This window comes from Monodon monoceros, unplaced genomic scaffold, assembly GCF_005190385.1.
Source record: "Monodon monoceros isolate NGI ecotype Baffin Bay Population unplaced genomic scaffold, NGI_Narwhal_1 Super_Scaffold_21, whole genome shotgun sequence".
In the NCBI taxonomy this organism is placed as follows: domain Eukaryota; kingdom Metazoa; phylum Chordata; class Mammalia; order Artiodactyla; family Monodontidae; genus Monodon; species Monodon monoceros.
The window spans coordinates 11271171-11291488 of NW_021703778.1; the positions used below are offsets into that span (position 1 = coordinate 11271171).

General features: G+C 42.8%; 1 protein-coding gene across 18 annotated transcripts in view; it reads right to left on the reverse strand.

Moving 5' to 3' along the window:
• Positions 1-20318, reverse strand: part of KIAA1217 (KIAA1217 ortholog) — a 774831-nt gene that overhangs the window by 52335 nt on the left and 702178 nt on the right. The gene's annotated exons all lie outside the window — the stretch shown is intronic.

The window sequence follows — 20318 nt, forward strand, 5'->3', positions numbered from 1 at the left end:
CAGTATTCCCAATACATTATCAAATCACCACCACAGAGTGACCTCTGCTAAGGACAGCCATCACACACGCACTGGCATGTGAATTCAGTTATACCTACTTGGTAGTTCAAGACAATAAAAGAGAAGGGAGAAGAATCAGAACAGTGTGGACACCTGGACTGCCATTGTATCCCATCAGCAAGTGTCTAGTCCCAGCCTGAGACAGAAAAGGCACCCCGTTCTTCACGGGGGGTCTCAGTCCCATGGGCCTCTTGTAGTATGGGCAATGGTGATGATTCCTGGGCTACAAACAGCACTTTCAGACACTGTGGCTTTTAAATACAAGCCAACTACTTTACCTGGTACCCAACAGAAAAAGTCATGGTGGTCTGTTCTTTCACTAGAACAAAATAACTGATATGCTGGACTTCACGAGAGACGCTGTATCTGTATCTTGAACTTCATGGCAATCAAGAGGACTTTCAAGGGTAATTTTGTTCATACACAACTTTTTGGTCTTGCGTTTTGCCTTTGGAATATAACTCTTAGTGCCGTAAAAAAAACCCATTGAGATTCATTTCACAATCGCAAGCTTCTGACTTCAGAATTCCATGCATTTTCTTTAGTTTAAAATGGATGGTTGTATCACAATACTGGGTTTCTTGGATGTAAGTCGTGCAGTCTGGAGAGTTAATGGTTGTCAACCCACTGGGGGGAAAAATTAAGTATTAATAGCATGATCTCTTTGTTCTAATAGTGTGGAAAGAAGAAATCTCAAACAGTGAGAAGAGATATGCATCTACCCGGAATGACTTTCCAAGTGTTTTCAGGCATAGCTGTGAACGCTAAACCTCTGAGCTGCAGAGCATTTTCAGTTATACGTGTATTCTTGGCGGCCTGTCTGCCATTAAGCAGTGCATTGCCAAAGAGAAAAATAAGTAAGAAATTCCACTCACGAAAGCAGGTTAGTAAATACCCATGGGAGATCCCAAGTTTATCAGACCCAAGTTGCATGGCAGCTCGGAAACGATGGGGTGGTGGCTGGTCTCCATGTGTCGGGGGTACAGACTCACACAAATGAGCTCTTGGGAAATGGACCACTTCTGGGAGGACCTGCTGAGTTCCAGGTAGAAGTTGTCCAGAACCCCCATTCTTCCCACAGTAATGCTGGAAGCCAAACTCAAGACCTTAAGAGTGGCGGAGAGCTACCCCGAGATGTACGAGTTTAACGCTCTTATTCAATCCTAGGCAAATGCAAAGGATTTCATTTCTTTTAAAATGGCAGGACATTCTTAGGGTCTAGACAGCTTTGGTTAGGAAGAGGCTTAACGGGTTCTGTGAAGCTGTAGTGCAGGATACGAAGGTGTGGAGACTGACTACACTCAAGAGACAATCACATTAAGAGATGTAAACAGTAGGTAAGTCCACAGATGCAGAGAATAAGCAAGAGTCTGGTGGGAGAGAAACGGCAGATGGATTCCAGTGCTGGCCTAGGCACGGTCCTGATTAGGGCTAAATCAGTGTACTCTCTGGTCCCTCTCTGGTCACCAGCTTTCATTAACTGGTCTAACAAAGGAGGGCAACAGCATTAAAAACTGAAACAAAGCACTAGAATCATTCCAGATTCAAGACATTGACCGTCAACAGATTCATCACCATGGTGAGAACTGCCGAATGGTTCAGCACAGGTGGGTCCTCTCAGAGGGGTGTCCATAGGGCTTCGTACATGCCTTTGGCATCCTCCTTGGCTCAGTAGGTACTTGGCTTCTCACCCATCTTCCCCTAGACAACGGTTTTAGGATGCAGAGAAAGAAAACCCCCAAACGGCGCCCCACTCTCCTGACTACCCAGGGATGACGTTGACATAGGATGAGGGTCTGGATGCTGTAGAGCAAAAGCCCTGTGTTTAGTCCAGATATCCACACACTTGTTCTCCTTTTTGTATCTGTGAGGACAGGACTGGATGCTCCTTGGGTGGCCTCCTCCAGGCTATGTCACCGGTGGGGTCACCAGGAAGGAGACATGATCTGTCAGAACCTTGAGAGTTCAGTACACTTGAGCTTGACGGTCAAGGGAGAGCGATTCTCTCCCCCTGCTCAGGAAACAGTGCATGCCCCAGGCGCTGTGCACACGGATTGCACATGCGTGTTCCACCGTCTTGGCCAAATCCACTTCACAGAAATACAATTCTTTTGACACATGGTAATGAGAAAACTTTTTCCCTCCTGTTTAATCATCAAAGTGTTTCTGGTTTCAGGACTCATTTGAGGGAGATTATCTGATTTATAAATTCATAAATAAGATTGTCTTTCCATTTCATGGTTGGTAATCTGGAAACAATTTTATGGTTTAACTAAATTTCAGCAACTGGAAACTTAGGCAGACTTCTCCCATGATGAAATGTTATGAAGTATGTTTTAATGGGAAAGGGGAAAAAAGAGAAATGCAGTGGAAGAAGAGAAATTAAAACAACCCTGTCATTTTATTGCAGTGGCAATTTTGTACGATAATCACCAGAAGAGTAAAGATGCTTCAGTTAATTGTTGCCAGTATCGCTTGGTTTAAGGTATTCCAGGGCAGGTATAATTACTGTTGAAAAGACGGTTTAAAAGTGATTTCAGAAACCATTTTATATCATTCCATAAACCATATTTATGTGATTAGTATGTATGGTTAACTAGTCATTTAGTGTCATAAGTCGGGCTGGCTGAATGAATTTTCTCGGGGTCCAAGCATAATATTAATAAAAAATTCAAATCCAATCCAGAGAACGTGCTGATCCCAGTATTAAATTCCTGTTGCTACAACCAGCTTTCCTGCGAGCCCCATGTCTGCCTGTGAAGGTGAAGCAAAACCCAGTCTGCTCGTGGTCTGCTCTCTGTCTGCAGAGTCCAGGGAAGGGGAAAAAAAAAAATCTGCATTTGGGGAGATATTTTTAGCCAGTGAGTCCATTCATACGACTTTGATTTAAGTTCTCACTTTCAATGTTTTTTGACTGGGGACTTGTCTTTGGACTAACTGAGGCCTCCTTAAGCCTGAATTAAGTCTTTATCATTGTGTATCTACGTAAGTTAATGGCTATTAAAAAACAAGTAGTATGAGAATGGAATTCCCCTATAATAAACCCCTAAGGAAATGTTTTTAAATATCCCAAAGTGCTGGGAGCTGGCTGACACCAGCCAACCAAGCTGATGTGATGAGGTCCCAAGTCCGCATTTACCTTTGTAACCAGTTACTAACTTTGGAACATGGTGGTACAGGATAGTCAGCAACCACTATAGTAAACAGGGCTGCCTTTCTGAGAGTACTTGCTAGGTGGTCCATCATTCCCTTCTAGTTCTAATATTTTGTAATTATTTTTCTGGTTCCTGCTCATTCCCTGTCACCCCTCTCCCCTTCAGAAAGTGATAAATGGTCAATGAGTCATCAACAAACATTTCTGAGCACTTAATATGTGCTAGGTACCATGTGAGCTGCTGTGGACGTGGCAAGTATCATCATTCTTAAGCAATGCCTGCCTTTCACAAAGTCAATTTTTTTTTCTAGGAGCAATCTAAGTGACTTAAAACCCTTTCGTCTTGGCAGTGCCGAAGGCGTTTTTCCCAGAACTTGAATAGTGAACAGGTTGAAATCTAGGCCATGCCCTTGTTTGTTCATGCCCCGATTCTTTGCTATGAGGGAAAAAAATCCAGAGTAATTGAAGACACTGTTTTTAGATGAATTCAACAGAGTACTGGAATTCAAATGATCTGAATTTGTGGTAAAGCTTTAAGGAGGACTCTGAGCCACGAGCTTTCTATTTCTGCCCAAAGGTAACCTATTGGTGAAAGAGCTGATAACTAAGGACATTCTTCTAAAAATGCCCAATAAATTTAACTTCTCATGGAAACACCTAGATTTATTGAGGAGATATTAACAGAGTTAGTGGTAATTGCAACGGGGCTACAATGACACGTACCTCTAAATATTTCGTAGGCAACAGTAATGCCTGGGTACCACTGCATGCTCCTTGGGGATAACAACCACATCTCGCACCTTTTCTTGCATCCTCAGTCCTTAGAGGAGGACGGAGCACACAGAGGCTCATGAAGAAATATCATCTATAACCCTGACCTTGAAGGCTGCTGTCTCTCCCCCTGCCCTCTGCTCATGGAGAAAGGAGACCAGGGCTGTTCTATCTTCCCATTGCCACTTCAATCCGTAATCTGTCCAAACCCTCAACATCTCCCCTGCTTCTGGGCTCTGAATTACTCATCCTGAAGTTCCCTACCAGCATCCAGGAAATTCCTGCACATCCCTGGATGACCTCAGCACAGGAAGTTGGCCTCCTGGCTGCCACACCCCAGGCCATGACCTTTGAGAGCTTCAACATTCGCACCAATAACCCTTTCAGAAATTTGGCACTAAGATCCCCAAGCTCTTCTTCAGACATTCTCTGACCTTAAATTCTTACTTGATACAGTTTTACGTTCTAGATCTGAAACTCCAAAATCCCCTTTAAGAACAGCAATCTTCGGTTGTCTTCTGTTCCCATTCACACAAACCAGCTCTTTGCCTGCAGGCTGGCCTTACCTCCTTCACTGCCAGCCATCAATACTGTGTGGGAATTCCTTTTAATTTTCCTGCTCCTTACCTGGGAGACCCCCTCACATACTCTCCACTGTCCTGACCTCTCTCAGCTGTCCCTCTGCTGGTATGACTTTGCCCCTGAATGACTGAGGAGCAGAGCAGATGAGAAGAAACTGATTGGCGTGGTGGCAGTGAGGTCGAGAGCAAGGGCTGGAGTCTGGGCATCATCGGATACAGCTCCGAGAGCATCCTCTACTGTCCCGTGTGGAATGTGAGAGACAGCGTCAATAAGACACCAAGGCTTTTGGCCCAAGTAATGGATGAAAGAAGTAGTCATACCCGAGATGGGAAGAGAGGAGTTCGTTTTTGGACATGCTGAGTTGGCCAACAGACACTCAAGGGGAGATACAAATCAGTGCTCATAAATCACTGCATGTCTCTGAGTCTCAGTTTCCTCAACCATCAAACTAGGAGAACAACTGCCTTAGCTGTCCCACAGGGCTGTCCTCCTACAGTGACATGGGGAAGGAGGGCAAAGGAGAAAATACATGCACAAGCACATTATAACAGGCAAAACCTGATGGATACGTAAGGCTTCCTTTTATCCCTTCAAGTTCATTCATTCCGCAACGATTTTTCTGGCATCAACTATGCCAGACACAATTCTAACTGCTGGGGCATTAGTGGTGAATAAAACAAAGGGCTTGGTGGAGTCAAGGTGGTGAGTGGGAGGACATGCAGTTCACGTCTCCCCACAACTAGGGCACCTGCCAGATGCTGGTGGGGGACCTCGACACTCAAGGAGACAGGAGGAACCCCCGAGCGACTGGGTAGGAGGAAAAGTGGAGGCCGGATGGGACCGGTGCCCCTGAGGGGTGGCTGGGAGAGGGGAGGGGTTCCCACACCTGGAGGGACCCTCGGGGGCTCGGAGGATCAGGGGAGAGTGCAGCTAGCATTTCCCCTGCCCAATCAGGCCCCGGGAGGCCTGCTGGGTCCCGGGCTGGGTTCTCCACCTTCTGGGGCCCTCTCCAGCCATGCTGGTCCTAGGGGCGTAGGGAGGGGGAGAAGAGGAGGAGGGGCAGACAGGGAGGGGCCCTCCAGGATCGGAGGATCAGGGGAGATGTGGCTAGTTTCCCCCACCCACCTGGGCCCTGGGAAGCCTGCTGGGCTTCCAGGCCTGGTCCCCTGCCTTTCAGGGCCCCCTCCAGCTGCACGGGTCATGGGGCGGGTGGGGCGGGCAGTGAGAAGAGGAGAGACGAACAGGGAAGGAGCCTCCGGAATCAGAGGCTGGGGGGAATGCACCTAGTGTTTCCCCCGCCCACTCGGGCCCAGAAAGCCTGCTGGGGTCCTGGGCCTGCTCCTCTGGCCTTCGAGGCCAGAGGCGTTCCTGGGCCCCTCCAGCCGTGCTGACCCTAAGCCCCCCCCCCCAACCCCAGGGCCTTTCCCGATCATGCGGGTTCTAAACCTAGACCCTGCCCCAGCCTAAACCCCGCCCCCACCAAAGCCCCGCCTCCCACAGCCAAGGCCTTTTCCAGCTGTTTGTTTTTTGTGTGTATGCTACTGTGGTTCTGTTTTACCTTCTGGCTGTTGTTTCACCTATATTTTTATTTTTTCTAACATATCTGTTAGTTTTCTCATCTTATTTTATTTTTTACTCTTTGTTATTATTCTGCTCCTTTTTTTTTTTTGCCACCCTGCACAGCTTGCAGGATCTTGGTTCACAAGCTGGGGGTCGGGCCTGAGCTCCTGTGGTGGGAGCTCTGAGTCAGGACCACTGGACTAACAAAGAACCTCAGACCCCAGGGGATATTCATCAGAGTGAGATCTCCCGTAGGTCCTCATCTCAGCACCAAGACCCGGCTCTACCCAACAGCCTACAAACTCCAGTGCGGGAAGCCTCAGGCCAAACAACCAGGAAGACAGAAACAGAATCCCACCCATTAAAAAAAAAAAACAAACTGAGATGACAAAAAAATATGTTACAGATGAAGGAGCAAGGTGAAAACCTACAAGACCAAATAAATGAAGAGGAAATAGGCAACCTACCTGAACAAGAATTCAAAGTAATGATAGTAAAGATGATCCAGAATCTTGGGAAAAGATGGAGGCACGGATCGAGAAAATACAAGAAATGTTTGACAAAGATCTAGAAGAATTAAAGAACAAACAGAGATGAACAATACAATAACTGAACTGAAAAATACACTAGAAGGAATCAATAACAGAATAACTGAGGGAGAAGAACGAATAAGTGAGCTGGAAGACAGTAAGGTGGAAATAACTGCCGAGGAGCAGAATAAAGAAAAAAGAATGAAAAGAATTGAAGAGAATCTCAGAGATCTCTGGGACAACACTAAATGTACCAACATTTGAATTATAGGGGTCCCAGAAGAAGAAGAGAAAAAGAAAGGGTCTGAGAAAATATCTGAAGAGATTATAGTCGAAAACTTCTTTAAGTGGGAAAGGGAATACCCAACCAAGTCCAGGAAGCACACAGAGTCCCATACAGGATAAAACCAAGGAGAAACACTCCAAGACACATGTTAATCAAACTATCAAAAATTAAATTCAAAGAAAAAATATTAAAAGCAGCAAGGGAAAAGCAAAAAATAACATACATGGGACTCCCCATAAGGTTATCAGCTGAGTTTTCAGCAGAAACTCTGCAGGCCAGAAGGGAGTGGCAGGATATACTTAAAGTGATGAAAGAGAAAAACCTACAATCAAGATTACTCTACCTGGCAAGGATCTCATTCAGATGGAGAAATCAAAAGCTTTACATACAAGCAAAAGTTCAGCAAAAAGAATTCAGCACCACCAAACCAGCTTTACAACAAATGCTAAAGGAACTTCCCTAGGCAGGAACACAAGAGAAGAAAAGGACCCACAAAAACAAACCCAAAACAATTAAGAAAATGGTAATAGGAACATACATATCGAAAACTACCTTGACTGTAAATGGATTAAATGCTCCAACCAAAAGACACAGACTGGCTGAATGGATATAAAAACAAGACCCATATGTATGCTGTCTACAAGAAATCCACTTCAGACCTAGGAACACATACAGACTGAAAGTGAGGGGATGGAAAAAGATACTCCATGCAAATGGAAATCAAAAGAAAGCGGGAATAGCAATACTCATATCAGATAAAACAGACTTTAAAATAAAGAATGTTAACAAGAGACAAGGAAGGACACTACATAATGATCAAGGGATCAATCCAAGAAGAAGCTATAACAATTATAAATATATATGCACCCAATATAGGGGCACCTCAATACATAAGGCAAATGCTAACAGCTATAAAAGGGGAAACTGACAGTAACACAATAATAGTGGGGGACTTTAACACCCCACTTACACCAATGGACAGGTCATCCAGACAGAAAATTAATAAGGAAACACAAGATTTAAATGACACAATAGACCAGATAGACTTAACTGATATTTATAGGACATTCCACCTGAAAGTGGCAGAATACACTTTCCTCTCAAGTGCACACAGAACATTCTCCAGGATAGACCACATCTTGGGTCACAAAGCAAGCCTCGGAAAATTTAAGAAAACTGAAAACATATCAAGCATCTTTTCTGACCACAATGCTGTGAGATTAGAAATCAATTACAGGGAAAAAACTGTAAATAACACGAATACATGGAGGCTAAACAGTGAACTACTAAATAACCAAGAGATCACTGAAGAAATCAAAGAGGAAATAAAAACATACATAGACACAAATGACAATGAAAACACGATGACCCAAAACCTGTGGGACGCAAAAAAAACAGTTCTAAGAGGGAAGTTTATAGCAATTCAATCTCACCAAAGAAACAAGAAAAATCTCAAACAAACAATCTAACCTTACACCTAAAGCAACTATAGAAAAAAAGAACAAAGAAAACCCAAAGTCAGTAGAAGGAAAGAAATCATAAAGATCAGAGCAGAAATAAATGAAATAGAAATGAAGAAAACAATAGCAAAGATCAATGAAACTAAAAGTTGGTTCTTTGAGAAGAGAAACAAAATTGATTAACCTTTAGACAGACTCATCAAGAAAAAAAGGAAGAGGATACAAATCAATAAAATTAGAAATGAAAATAGCAATCACAACTGACACTGCAGAAATACGAAGGATTATCAGAGACTACTACAAACAACTATATGTCAATAAAATGGACAACCTGGAAGAAATGGGAGAAATTCTTGGAAAGGTACAATTTTCCAAGACTGAACCAGGAAGAATTAGAAAATATAAACAGACCTATCACAAGTAATGAAATTGAAACTGAAATTCAAAATCTTTTTCAACAAACAAAAGTCTAGGACCAGATGGCTTCATAGGCAAATTCTAGCAAACATTTAGAGAAGAGCTAACACCTATCCTTCTCAAACTCTTCCAAAAACTTGCAGAGGGAGGAACACTCCCAAATTCGTTCAACGAGGCCACCATCACCCTGATACCAAAACTAGACGTTATAATACACATAAAAATTACAGATCAATGTCACTGATGAACATAGATGCAAAAATCCTCAACAAAATACTAGCAAACAGAATCCAACAACACATTAGAAGGATCATACACCACGATCAAGTGGAATTTATCCCAGGAATGCAAGGATTCCTCAATATACGCAAATCAATCAATGTGATACACCATATTAACAAATTAAGGAATAAAAACCATATGATCATCTCAACAGATGGAGAAAAAGCTTTTGACAAAATTCAACACCAATTTATGATAAAAACTCTCCAGAAAATGGGCATAGAGGAAACCTACCTCAACATAAAGGCCATATATGACAAACCCACAGCAAACGTTATTCTCAATGGTGAAAAACTGAAAGCGTTTCCACTAATATCAGGAACAAGACAAGGATGTCCACTCTCGCCACTCTTATTCAACACAGTTTCGGAAGTCCTAACCATGACAATCAGAGAAGAAAAAGAAAAGGAATCCAAATTGGAAAAGAAGAAGCAAAACTGTCACTGTTCGCAGGTGACATGATACTATACATAGAAAATCCTAAAGATGCCACCAGAAAACTATTAGAGCTAATCAATGAATTTGGTAAAGTTGCAGGATACAAAATTAATCTCTGGCATTCCTATACACTAATGATGAAAAATCAGAAAGAGAAATTAAGGAAACAATCCCATTTACCACTGCAACAAAAAGAATAAAATACCAAGGAATAAACCTACCTAAGGAGGCAAAAGACCTGTACTCAGAAACTATAAAACACTGATGAAAGAAATCAAAGATGACACTAACAGGGGGAGAGATACACCATGTTCTTGGATTGGAAGAATCACTATTGTGAAAATGACTATATTACCCAAAGCAACCTACATATTCAATGCAATCCCTATCAAATTACCAATAGCATTCTTCACATAATTAGAACAAAATATTTTACAATTTGTATGGAAACACAAAAGACCCTGAATAGACAAAGCAATCTTAAGAAAAACAGAGCTGGGGGAATCAGGCTCCCCGACTTCAAACTATACTATAAAGCCACAGTAATCAAGACAATATGGTAATGGCACAAAAACAGAAATATAGAACAATGGAACAGGACAGAAAGCCCAGAGATAAACCCACGTACATATGGTCACTTAATTTATGACAAAGGAGCCAAGAACATACAATGGAGAAAAGACAGCCTCTTCAGTAAGTGGTGCTGGGAAAACTGGGCAGCTATATGTGAAAGAATGAAAATTAGAACACTCCCTAACACCATACGCAAAAATACACTTAAAATGGATTAAAGACCTAAATGGAAGACCGGACAGTGTAAAACTCTTAGAGGAAAACAGGAAAAACACTCTTTGACATAAACCACAGCAAGATCTTTTTGACCCACCTCCTAGAGTAATGAAAATAAAAACAAAAATAAACAAATAGAACCTAATTAAACTTAAAACCTTCTGCACTGCAAAGGAAACCATAAACAAGATGAAAAGACAACCCTCAGAATGGGAGAAAATATTTGCAAACAAAGCAGCAAAGGATTAATCTCCAAAATATAAACAGCTCATGGAGCTCAATATCAAAAAAACAAACAACCCAATTAAAAAATGGGCAGAAAACCTAAATAGACGTTTCACCAAAGAAGACATACAGATGGCCAAGAGGAACATGAAAAGATGCTCAACATCACTAATTATTAGAGAAATGCAAATCAAAACTACAATGAGGTATCACCTCACACCGGTCAGAATGGCCATCATCAAAAAATTTACAAACAATAAATGCTGGAGAGGATGTGGAGAAAAGGGAACACTCTTGCACTATTAGTGGGAATGTAAAGTGATACAGTCACTACGGAGAACAATATGGAGGGTCCTTAAACTAAAAATTGAACTACCATACGACCCAGCAATCCCACTCCTGGGCATATACCCTGAGAAAACCATAATTCAAAAGGACACATGCACCCCAATGTTCACTGCAGCACTATTTACAATAGCCAGGTCATAGAAGCAACCTAAATGCTCACTGACAGACAAATGGATAAAGAAGATGTGGTACATATATACAATAGAATATTACTCAGCCATAAAAAGGAACAAAATTGGGTCATTTGTAGAGATGTGGATGGACCTTGAGCCTGTCATACTGAGTGAAGCCAGTAAAACAAATATTGTATATTAACGCATTTATGTGCAATTTAGGAAAATGGTACAGAGGAACCTATTTGCAGGGCAGATACAGAGACACAGGCATACAGAAGGGACATGTGGACCCACGGGGGGAAGGGGAGGGTGGGACGAATTGGGAGATTAGCATTGACACATATACACTACCATGTGTAAAACAGATAGCAAGTGGGAACATTCCATAAGGCACAGGAAGCTCAGCTTGGTGCTCTGTGACGACCTAGAGGGGTGGGATGTGGGGGAGGTGGGAGGGAGGGGATATGCATACGTGTAGCTGATTCACTTCACTGTACAGCGGAAACTAACACTGTAAAGCAATCACACTCCAATAAAATAAATAAATAAATAAATAAAACAAAGGGCTTACCCTGGTGGAATTTACATTCTAGGGGTTGAAAGTAATGGTACAACATAGTAAAAAAAAAAAAAATAATAATAATAATACATCTATATCTGTATCTATCTATATATATCTATCGCTAGCCAAAAAGTTCCTTCGGGTTTTTCCATACACTATCACAGAAAAACCTGAATGAACTTTTTAGCCAAGCCTATATATATATGTATGTATATAAATATATATAAATATGCAGATATTACTTATTTATAGTGTAATATTTGTAATATCGATATACTAATCATACAGTGTGTATGTGCACAGGTACGTGTGTAGGTGTGCCTTGCTGAGCTCATGGCCTTCGGGTGAAGCCCTGACGTCAGGGAGGAGCCATCCAGGTAGATGAAGGTGGAAGGAAGCACAAGGCAAAGGAAGAGTAAATGCAAAATGCCAGAGGCAAGAAAAGTCCCAGGAAGTTCAAACACAGGAAGCCAGTGAACGAGGTCACGGCAGGAAACGTAAGCAGCTGAATGAACTTGGCACACAGAGGAAACACGGCCCACCTTCCCCCAAGGGGCTCCCACCCCTTGTTAAATAGAGGCGCCCCCCTTCTCTTCACCCCCATAACCCAAGGAGAACCGCATCCTGCCAGATGCAGAATTCTAGACTCACACAATTGTCTAGTTAGAAGGAACTTATTTTAGACGCCCCTGGTTTTCTTTCCATTCTGCTCTGGTGATCTTGACTAAAACAAACAAACAAAAAATGCGTGGCAGGCCCATGGCAGGCCCAGCAGGCTGGGCAAAGCTCAGCCACACCCGGGCCTGCGCTCCTGACGGGCACAATGGCTGACTTCCGTGAGGGGAGGTTTCCGCGCAGCATAGCAACTGCACCTGGAAAAACTCCAGGTCGCCTTTAATCTATTTCACAACCTACTGTCTGGGCGGGCTGTTCCGGCTGAGACCAGAATACGGACCTAAGCCAGCCTCTGGACACACAGTGCCTCAGACACACAGTCTCCAAGCGGCCCGTGCGCTACTACTGCTCCTTTATGCAAAGGGGCTATGGCTTCACGGTGTATGTCATAAAGTCTCTTATTTATGGAGAACTTTCCAGTTCACAAAGCGATTTTACACCCGTTTTCATTTCAACAGAACCCGTAGGAGGTCCTACTTGCCATCCCCTGGTCACAACAAGGACACCGAGGCTTACTGGCAAGGCAGGGTCTAAGGAAACACAGCTGGTCACGTGTACCCCCTCCCCCATCCAGGGCTCCCAGCAGGGCTCTGGGCCACCTCCTGTGACTCACTCACCATCTGGGGTGAGGCTCCACTTCCCAGTTGACGAGAGGCTTCGCTCCCCAGGGCAAGCCTACACCCTGCCTTATATCATCTGCTTTGCATTTCCTTCCTTTTCCCTGAGGGCGGTTTTCAATATTCCTGCTCTGGAAGTGACAGAGCACTTTTTTTTTTTTTTGTACAGGTACAAACCAGTATGAATAGCTGTTTGTTCACGTTCTGGCTACTTGAATACAGACCTGTATTTGACCTTCCAATGAGTGAAGGTATCAGAGGATACGGGGTGATGGTCTCTTGAGTGATCCTACGGGGGCTGCAGAAGGAAGCTCCCCAATCCCACCTGTTTTTTTTTTTAAATAAATTTATTTATTTATTTATATTTGGCTGCATTGGGTCTTCGTTGCTGCACACGGGCTTTCTCTAGTTGCGGCACGCAGGCTTCTCATTATGGTGGCTTCTCTTTGTTGCGGAGCACGGGCTCTAGGCACGCGGGCTCAGTGGTTGTGGCTTGCGGGCTCTAGAGCACAGGCTCAGTAGTTGTGGCACATGGGCTCAGTAGTTGTGGCTCACAGGCTCTAGAGCACAGGCTCAGTAATTGTGGCACAAGGGCTTAGTTGCTCTGCAGCATGTGGGATCTTCCTGGACCAGGGCTCGAACTCATGTCCCCTGCATTGGCAGGCGGATTCTTAACCACTGTGCCACCAGGGAAGCCCTTCCCACCTGCTTTTGATCCACAGATTCTCAGGGTGGACTCCAAAGAGATAAGATAATGATTCCTAGGGAAAAGAAGGAAGGCATTTCGTATACTTGGTCTCTCTCATGGGTTTTTCTTTCTCTCTCTCTCTTTTTTTTTTTTTGGTCTTCTTAGATCCCTGTGCTTGTTGCAGGAGTAGGGACACACTGCCTTTATTACAAAGACAAAAAAAAACTGAGGCTGCATGACAGTGAAAACATCATTTGACCAGAGAAGTAGCAATCATTGGTCTTTTGGGAAGTGTCCTGTTTCTCCTTCTAAAAGTCTGCAATTAAGAGATCGAACCCCTTCATCCTACATTGTTGGTGGGAATGTAAATTGGTGCAGCCACTTTGAAAAACAGTTAAAAAACTAAAAATAGAGTTGCCATATGATCCAGCAATCCCACTCCTGGGCATGTATCCAGAAAAGATGAAAAGTCTAATTCAAAAAGATACATGCACCCCAATGTTCACAGCAGTAGTATTCACAATAGCCAAGACATGGAAGCAACCTAAACGTCCACTGACAGATGAATGGATAAAGATGATGTGTTACATACAGACAATGGAATATTACTCAGCCACAAAAAAGAATGAAATAATGCCATCTGCAGCAACATGGATGCAACTAGAGATGATCACACTAAGTGACGTAAGTCAGACAAAGACAAATATCGTATGACATCGCTTACGTGTGGAATCTAAAATATGACACAAATGAATTTATCTATGAAACAGAAATAGACTCACAGAGAACAGACTTGTGGTTGCCAAGGGGAAAGGGGGTTGGGGGAAGGATGGATTGGGAGTTTGGGATTAGCAGAGGCAAACTATTATATATAGGATGGATAAACAACAAGGGAACTAACTATATTCGATATCCTGTGATTAAACCATAATGGAAAAGAATATGAAAAAGAATATGAATCACTTTGCTGTAGAGCAGAAATTAACACAACATTGTAAATAACTATACTTCAAGAAAATAAACTTAAAAAAAAGAGATTGCATCCCTTCAGCTCTGAAGATGGACAGGGACAAAGAGTAGGTATTACTGGCAATACATGTTGGCCCTGTAAGAGTCCATACAGACTTTTTAAGACCCACAATTTTTGGAAATTCAAATTAATGCTTAGACCTGGCTATATTTTTGAATCACTTCATTCATGCAAAATCAAGTCCAAAACTCAAATAAGGACAAGTGTAATCTCTGTAAACTCCACCAGAGAGCAGGACAACTAATCACAAGAGGGGTTAAATGGCTGGGACATCATGGCAGCCCTGGATTATTCAGCTGCTGGGCCATCAGGCTATTTTTAGATGAGCCCCATCTTCAGGTTGGGTCATAGTCACACCAATTCTGCAGTGAGTTGATCTTGCCAGGCTGAACCTGTACCTAAACATTTATTCCTCTTCTCTTTGAAGAAAGACGTTTTAGTTGGCAAGGAAAGGGGCTCATCTGAATCTCACAGAATTGAGGTTGCTCTGACTTAGTTTCTGGTTTCAGACCTAAGGTGTCTGATTGACAGCACCTCGTGAATATTCAGAGGAGATACAGGGGTGCATTTTAATGTCACCTAATTAGTGACAGAGGATGGCTTTCCCTTTTGAGAAACTGATTTGTTCAAAGTAACACAGAGCTTGTGGCAGTCATTCCACCGGTATTTTTGATAGACTATCCCTTGGATAAGAGTAGGGCTAGCTTCAGACATTTGTCAGTTGGTTGACTATCACGTTTATCAGACAGCTCTTGAATGAACTCAGCAGCCTAAGGAATGACTAGCAAATATTACTTAACCATAAAGTTATATTCCTGTGAATGAAATCATAATTCAATTTATCAGCACCTATGTGCTCTGAGACTGCCAAAACATCATATCTAGATGTCATTTTTATAGGAAGCATAATGGAAGAAATACAGCAAATTTTGAATAGAGACCAATCTGTCTTTCCAAATGGTATCTTTTCATTCCATTATGTAAATTCCTTAAATGCGAGTCCCTCTTGGCATTCTCATGAAGGCTTCCAGCCCAGCCTAAGTTCAGGAAAATGCTCCCGTTTCTGAACTCACAGCAATCACTCTCTGTATCACTTCTTTGGAATTAATTATGTACAAGCCGTCCCCAAATTATGGTAGGCTTGTAACTGCAAAGTTTTCGTCTACTTTCATTGTTTAGAACTTGGAATAAAATGGTGGTTGGATTTCCAGCTGGCCCATGGAAGCCTCTTTAACCTACAGTGTATTATTAGTCCTTTCATTGTTCCTCATTGTTTTCAAGGAAAACGTGTCCTGACTTTCCAGCTGAACTTGGGAGATGCTGGGAACAGATCTCCCCCTGCACCTCCAGCCTCAGGGAAAGACACCGTCCCCCTTAGTGACTTGTAAAGCTTCCTCTCTTCTCTCCACTTCACCAGGAGACACTGCCGCTCTTAGGGTGACAAGATCATCCCTGGGCAACACCTATGAATGAAACCCAATTGTTGGGATTGTTCTTAAAAACCAGTTATTTAATAAGCATTCGTAGCTCAGAAGCTTCCTGCGCTTAACCGCGGCATAGCTTACACGTTCGTTATTATGCTTTTAATGTTTTATGACGGTCTTCCCAGTTCGTATTCCTTGCAGGTGGGGACACATCTAAGTTTCTTTGTACCCTGCAAAGCAATCAGTCCCCAGCTAAGCACACAAAGAGATCAATAACCGTTTATTGATCCCTAATTAGAGCTACCCAGGAAAGCAATTCAGACAATAACTGAATCGGTCAGGCACTGTTAGGCATCAAAACAGGCATCAGACAACCTAATAATTTCAGCGCTACCTGGTTAGGCATCCGTCATACAGCTCAGGTGCAATTTTAAGAAGATGCTGTAATCCTGGCTTGTCTCTTGGCACCTGGTCCCAAGACAACGTACGACCCCCACTATTCTCCTGATAGGGACTGAAAAGTGGCTTTGAGAGTCTAAACATTCTCATCTGGATCTTTCATCCCACCTAATTCCATTCTCTGAGCGCACTTACTTTTACTCTCTCCTGTATCCCCCGCCCACCTGCTTTATATATTTCCTAGCATTATAGTTAACAATTTGTCTCCCTGCTTCCTCTGGCACAGTCCTTATCCTAGCCATTTCTGTGTATTCATCTCTGGGCTTAGTAGCATTTAGTGGAGTGCTTTGTTCAAAGTAGGAACTCGGCACTTATGCTACGCCAGGCATGGCACAAGGCACTTAACTGTAATGAGTTGTTCCGTCCTATGAGGTAGGTGCTATTATTATCTCTATTTTACAGACGAGCAAGCTGAGGCAGAGCAAGACTCAGTGATCTGTCAAAGTTTACAACTGCTAACAAGTGTTAGAACAGGCACTTGAACCCAGGCTATCTGGCTTTGGAGACCATGTTCATAAACATGGCACGTGATTGCCTCTCAATGAATGACTGATCACAGGTTGGTTGAACCAAAGATAACAGCAAGTTCTAACAATAATGAAGCTGCTTTACCAAGAGGGAAAGGGTAGAACTGAGCTAACCATCATCAAGATCCACGTTTTGGATTTGACAGCATTTGACAATGTCTGGAGACATACATCTTCGGTTGTTGCGACTGGGGCAGCATTGCAGGGGAGTTTGCTACTGGCATCTAGTGGGATGGGGGCAGGCTGGAGATGCTGCTAAACACCCTATAATGCACAGGACAGGCCCCAAATACCAAGCGTGCAGAAGTTAAGAAACCTTGCTCTGGGAAGATCCCAAGTCTAACTACTTACAAGGCGTCTGATATGGCTCCCTTTTGACTATACAATCAGGAAAAGGAAAAAAATTAACCATTCTTTTTCAGAATCACCTCTCTAGCAGGATACCTAACATAGTTTAGAAAATCTTCAAAGGTATGCCAGGCACTGTGAACATTTTAAATGACACAAATATGAATTCAGACTTTCAATTAACTGGTAAACCGAGGATGTATCCTATTCCTCAAAGCTACCAACACAAAAATACTTAATGCTCATAAAATGAGAAAGTGATGTAAAATGATTAAGAACAGACCCAAGCTACCAGTTGGCATGCAGGCTTCCTCCTGTACATAGAAATTTTCCTTCCCTTTCATTCTAAGGCACGGGATTCTACTTCTCTACATCTGCGATGCCTTAGAAATCACAGCAGATGTCATGTGGCTTCTTTTCCTCCACATACAAGGGCCCAGACAGGCAAGAATCTGCTCCCAAGTGAATTCTTGACTAGTCTGTTGAATTTAGCTACTGTAGGTGCAGAATAGTGTAAAAAGTATCTCAGTTCAAGTTTACCATGTCTTGAAAAATACTTTATTAGGAGGAATCTGTTATACATTTGGAAGGAGAGCTATTAGTCACTTTGCAGTGAGCACCCTTGAATTTTGAGTGTTATTTCGATAGAGATATTTCACATTATATGAGCCAAGCTATAAACACAAACTAGCAAAACATAAATGTCCTAGAGTTTCACAATTCTTAAGGGCTGTTTTATGTGCCATGGATAGGGATGATGATGCTGTTTAATGAAGTAATTTTACAACCTTGGCAAGACAGAGTCTCACACCCACAGTCACCTGTCACACACTGTCTCCCTTGCACAGGGCCTCTTAGTCACATGGACCCACTCTCTTCCGGGAGGCCTTGCTGAAAGGAAATCATCTGGGTAAAACCACCTCAGCACTCAAGGTCATTTTCCTTCTAGAAGCTCAGACTTGAGAATTACAGTCGGCCCTCCATATTCGCAGGTTCTGCGACCTCAGTTTCAACCAACCGCAGAAAGAATTTTGCAGATTGGTTGAATCCGTGGATGTGGAACCACGGATATGGAGGGCTGACTGAACTACGCCTTTTTAAATAAGGGACTTGAGCATCTGCGGATCTGGGTATCCACGGGCTCCCGGAACCAATCCCCATAGATACTGAGAGACAACCATACTATTCTGAAGGTCAAAGCAGTTGTAATCCGCTTTCCTACCCCAAAGTCCATGGCCGTCTTGGGAGGAAGGTGCTACCATCATATATGTTCTACACTATGTTTTCCAGATCTCCCATATATAATTTGTCACCGCTAGATGCTTTGTGGAAGCATCTTTATAAGAGATGCCAAATTCATTAAATCGAAGCACATGAGCTACGTACAAGATCAAGGGGAAATTACTTTGTCTTTAACTCATTTTCAAGTCAATAGAGCTATTACAAAATTGCGTTCCAAAAAAAAAAGCTACCGTTGGAAGTTTCCTGAGTACACATGACAAAGAAAATTTTTCTCTCTGATTTCAAACACTCTGCAGTTAATGGGCTATTTCATAGAAGTGGTCTTCTGAAGAGTATATGAATCCAGCAGTGCCCAAAAGAAAGCATCTCTACAGATTTCTCAGTCTCCCTCCTGTGTTTTTGTAGCTTCACATCTTGGATGTAAAACTTCACTTGAGAGTTTCATATAAAAAACACTCGGATTTGCTTTTTAATATTATGAAATTGCAACAGAAATTGGTTTGACATGTTATAGGACCCTGTACTCATGAAGTTACTTTTAGGGGTTGAAGCTTCTTTACAAATACTTGCACAGACTAAATATATCTAAAATAGCACCACTGTATAGGTGTAACAATGGATTATAATTGTGTGCTTCAGTAATTGTTTCTGGTTTTCTTGTTTTTAAAATTTTCTTTGACATGGTACTCACATTCATTTTTTTCAAAATAAAGTCTACCAAGAATGTTTTCTTCCCCTATTTCTGCATAATTGTGCTAATATACTAGCTGGGACAGTTATATTTTAAATGACATGTATATATTTAGCAGCATAATTATGCAAATTCTACCATGTTGATGATTGTAAATATCCTTTCAGAGCAGCTACTTAGCATTTTTTTTTTTTCTCGCAGTACGTGGGCCTCTCCCGTTGCAGAGCACAGGCTCCGGACGCGCAGGCTCAGCGGCCACGGCTCACGGGCCCACCCGCTCCGCGGCATGTGGGATCCTCCCGGACCGGGACACGAACCCGCATCCCCTGCATCGGCAGGCGGATTCTCAACCACTGTGCCACCAGGGAAGCCCAGCTACTTAGCATTTTGTCCTGGCTGAAATGCTTCGAATTCACTCCCAAATTCACTTCTCTGCTGGGTGAAGGTGGGGCTCACAGTTCTCACCCAGCAGGCAGAATACTGCACAGTGGTAAAAAGTATGGATTCCTTAATGTACCTGGACATTCTATGCCACTTACTGGCTTTGTGACCTTGGGCAAGTTACTTAACCTCTCTGAGCTCTGTTTCTGCATCTGTAAAATAGGGATGATGATAGTACATACCGCACTGGATCGTCATGACGATTACATCAGATGATGTATGGAAACTACTTAACATCACGCTTGGTCCATAAAAGACTCTCAATAAATGATAGCTATCGTCAGTGTTCTTATATCACCCAGCAGTACTACATTTCAGCCTAGACATCAAGCTTTCCAAGAGTTTAGAATTGCAGCTGAAAAAGAGGAAGCATGGCACATTCCGACCTGTCTAGGTAACAGTGGGGTGGTGGGTAGCAGTGTTAGCAGCACAATGTCCAGACTCAAGTTTTTACTCGAGAATCATTCTTTACATACTTTTGTCATGTGCCTGGGTTGAGTTAGTGGGAATGTTTAGGTGTTTCAGTAATACCAACTCTAAATGTAGACGGTGTGTGTGTGTGTGTGTGTGTGTGTGTGTGTGTGTGTGTGTGTGTG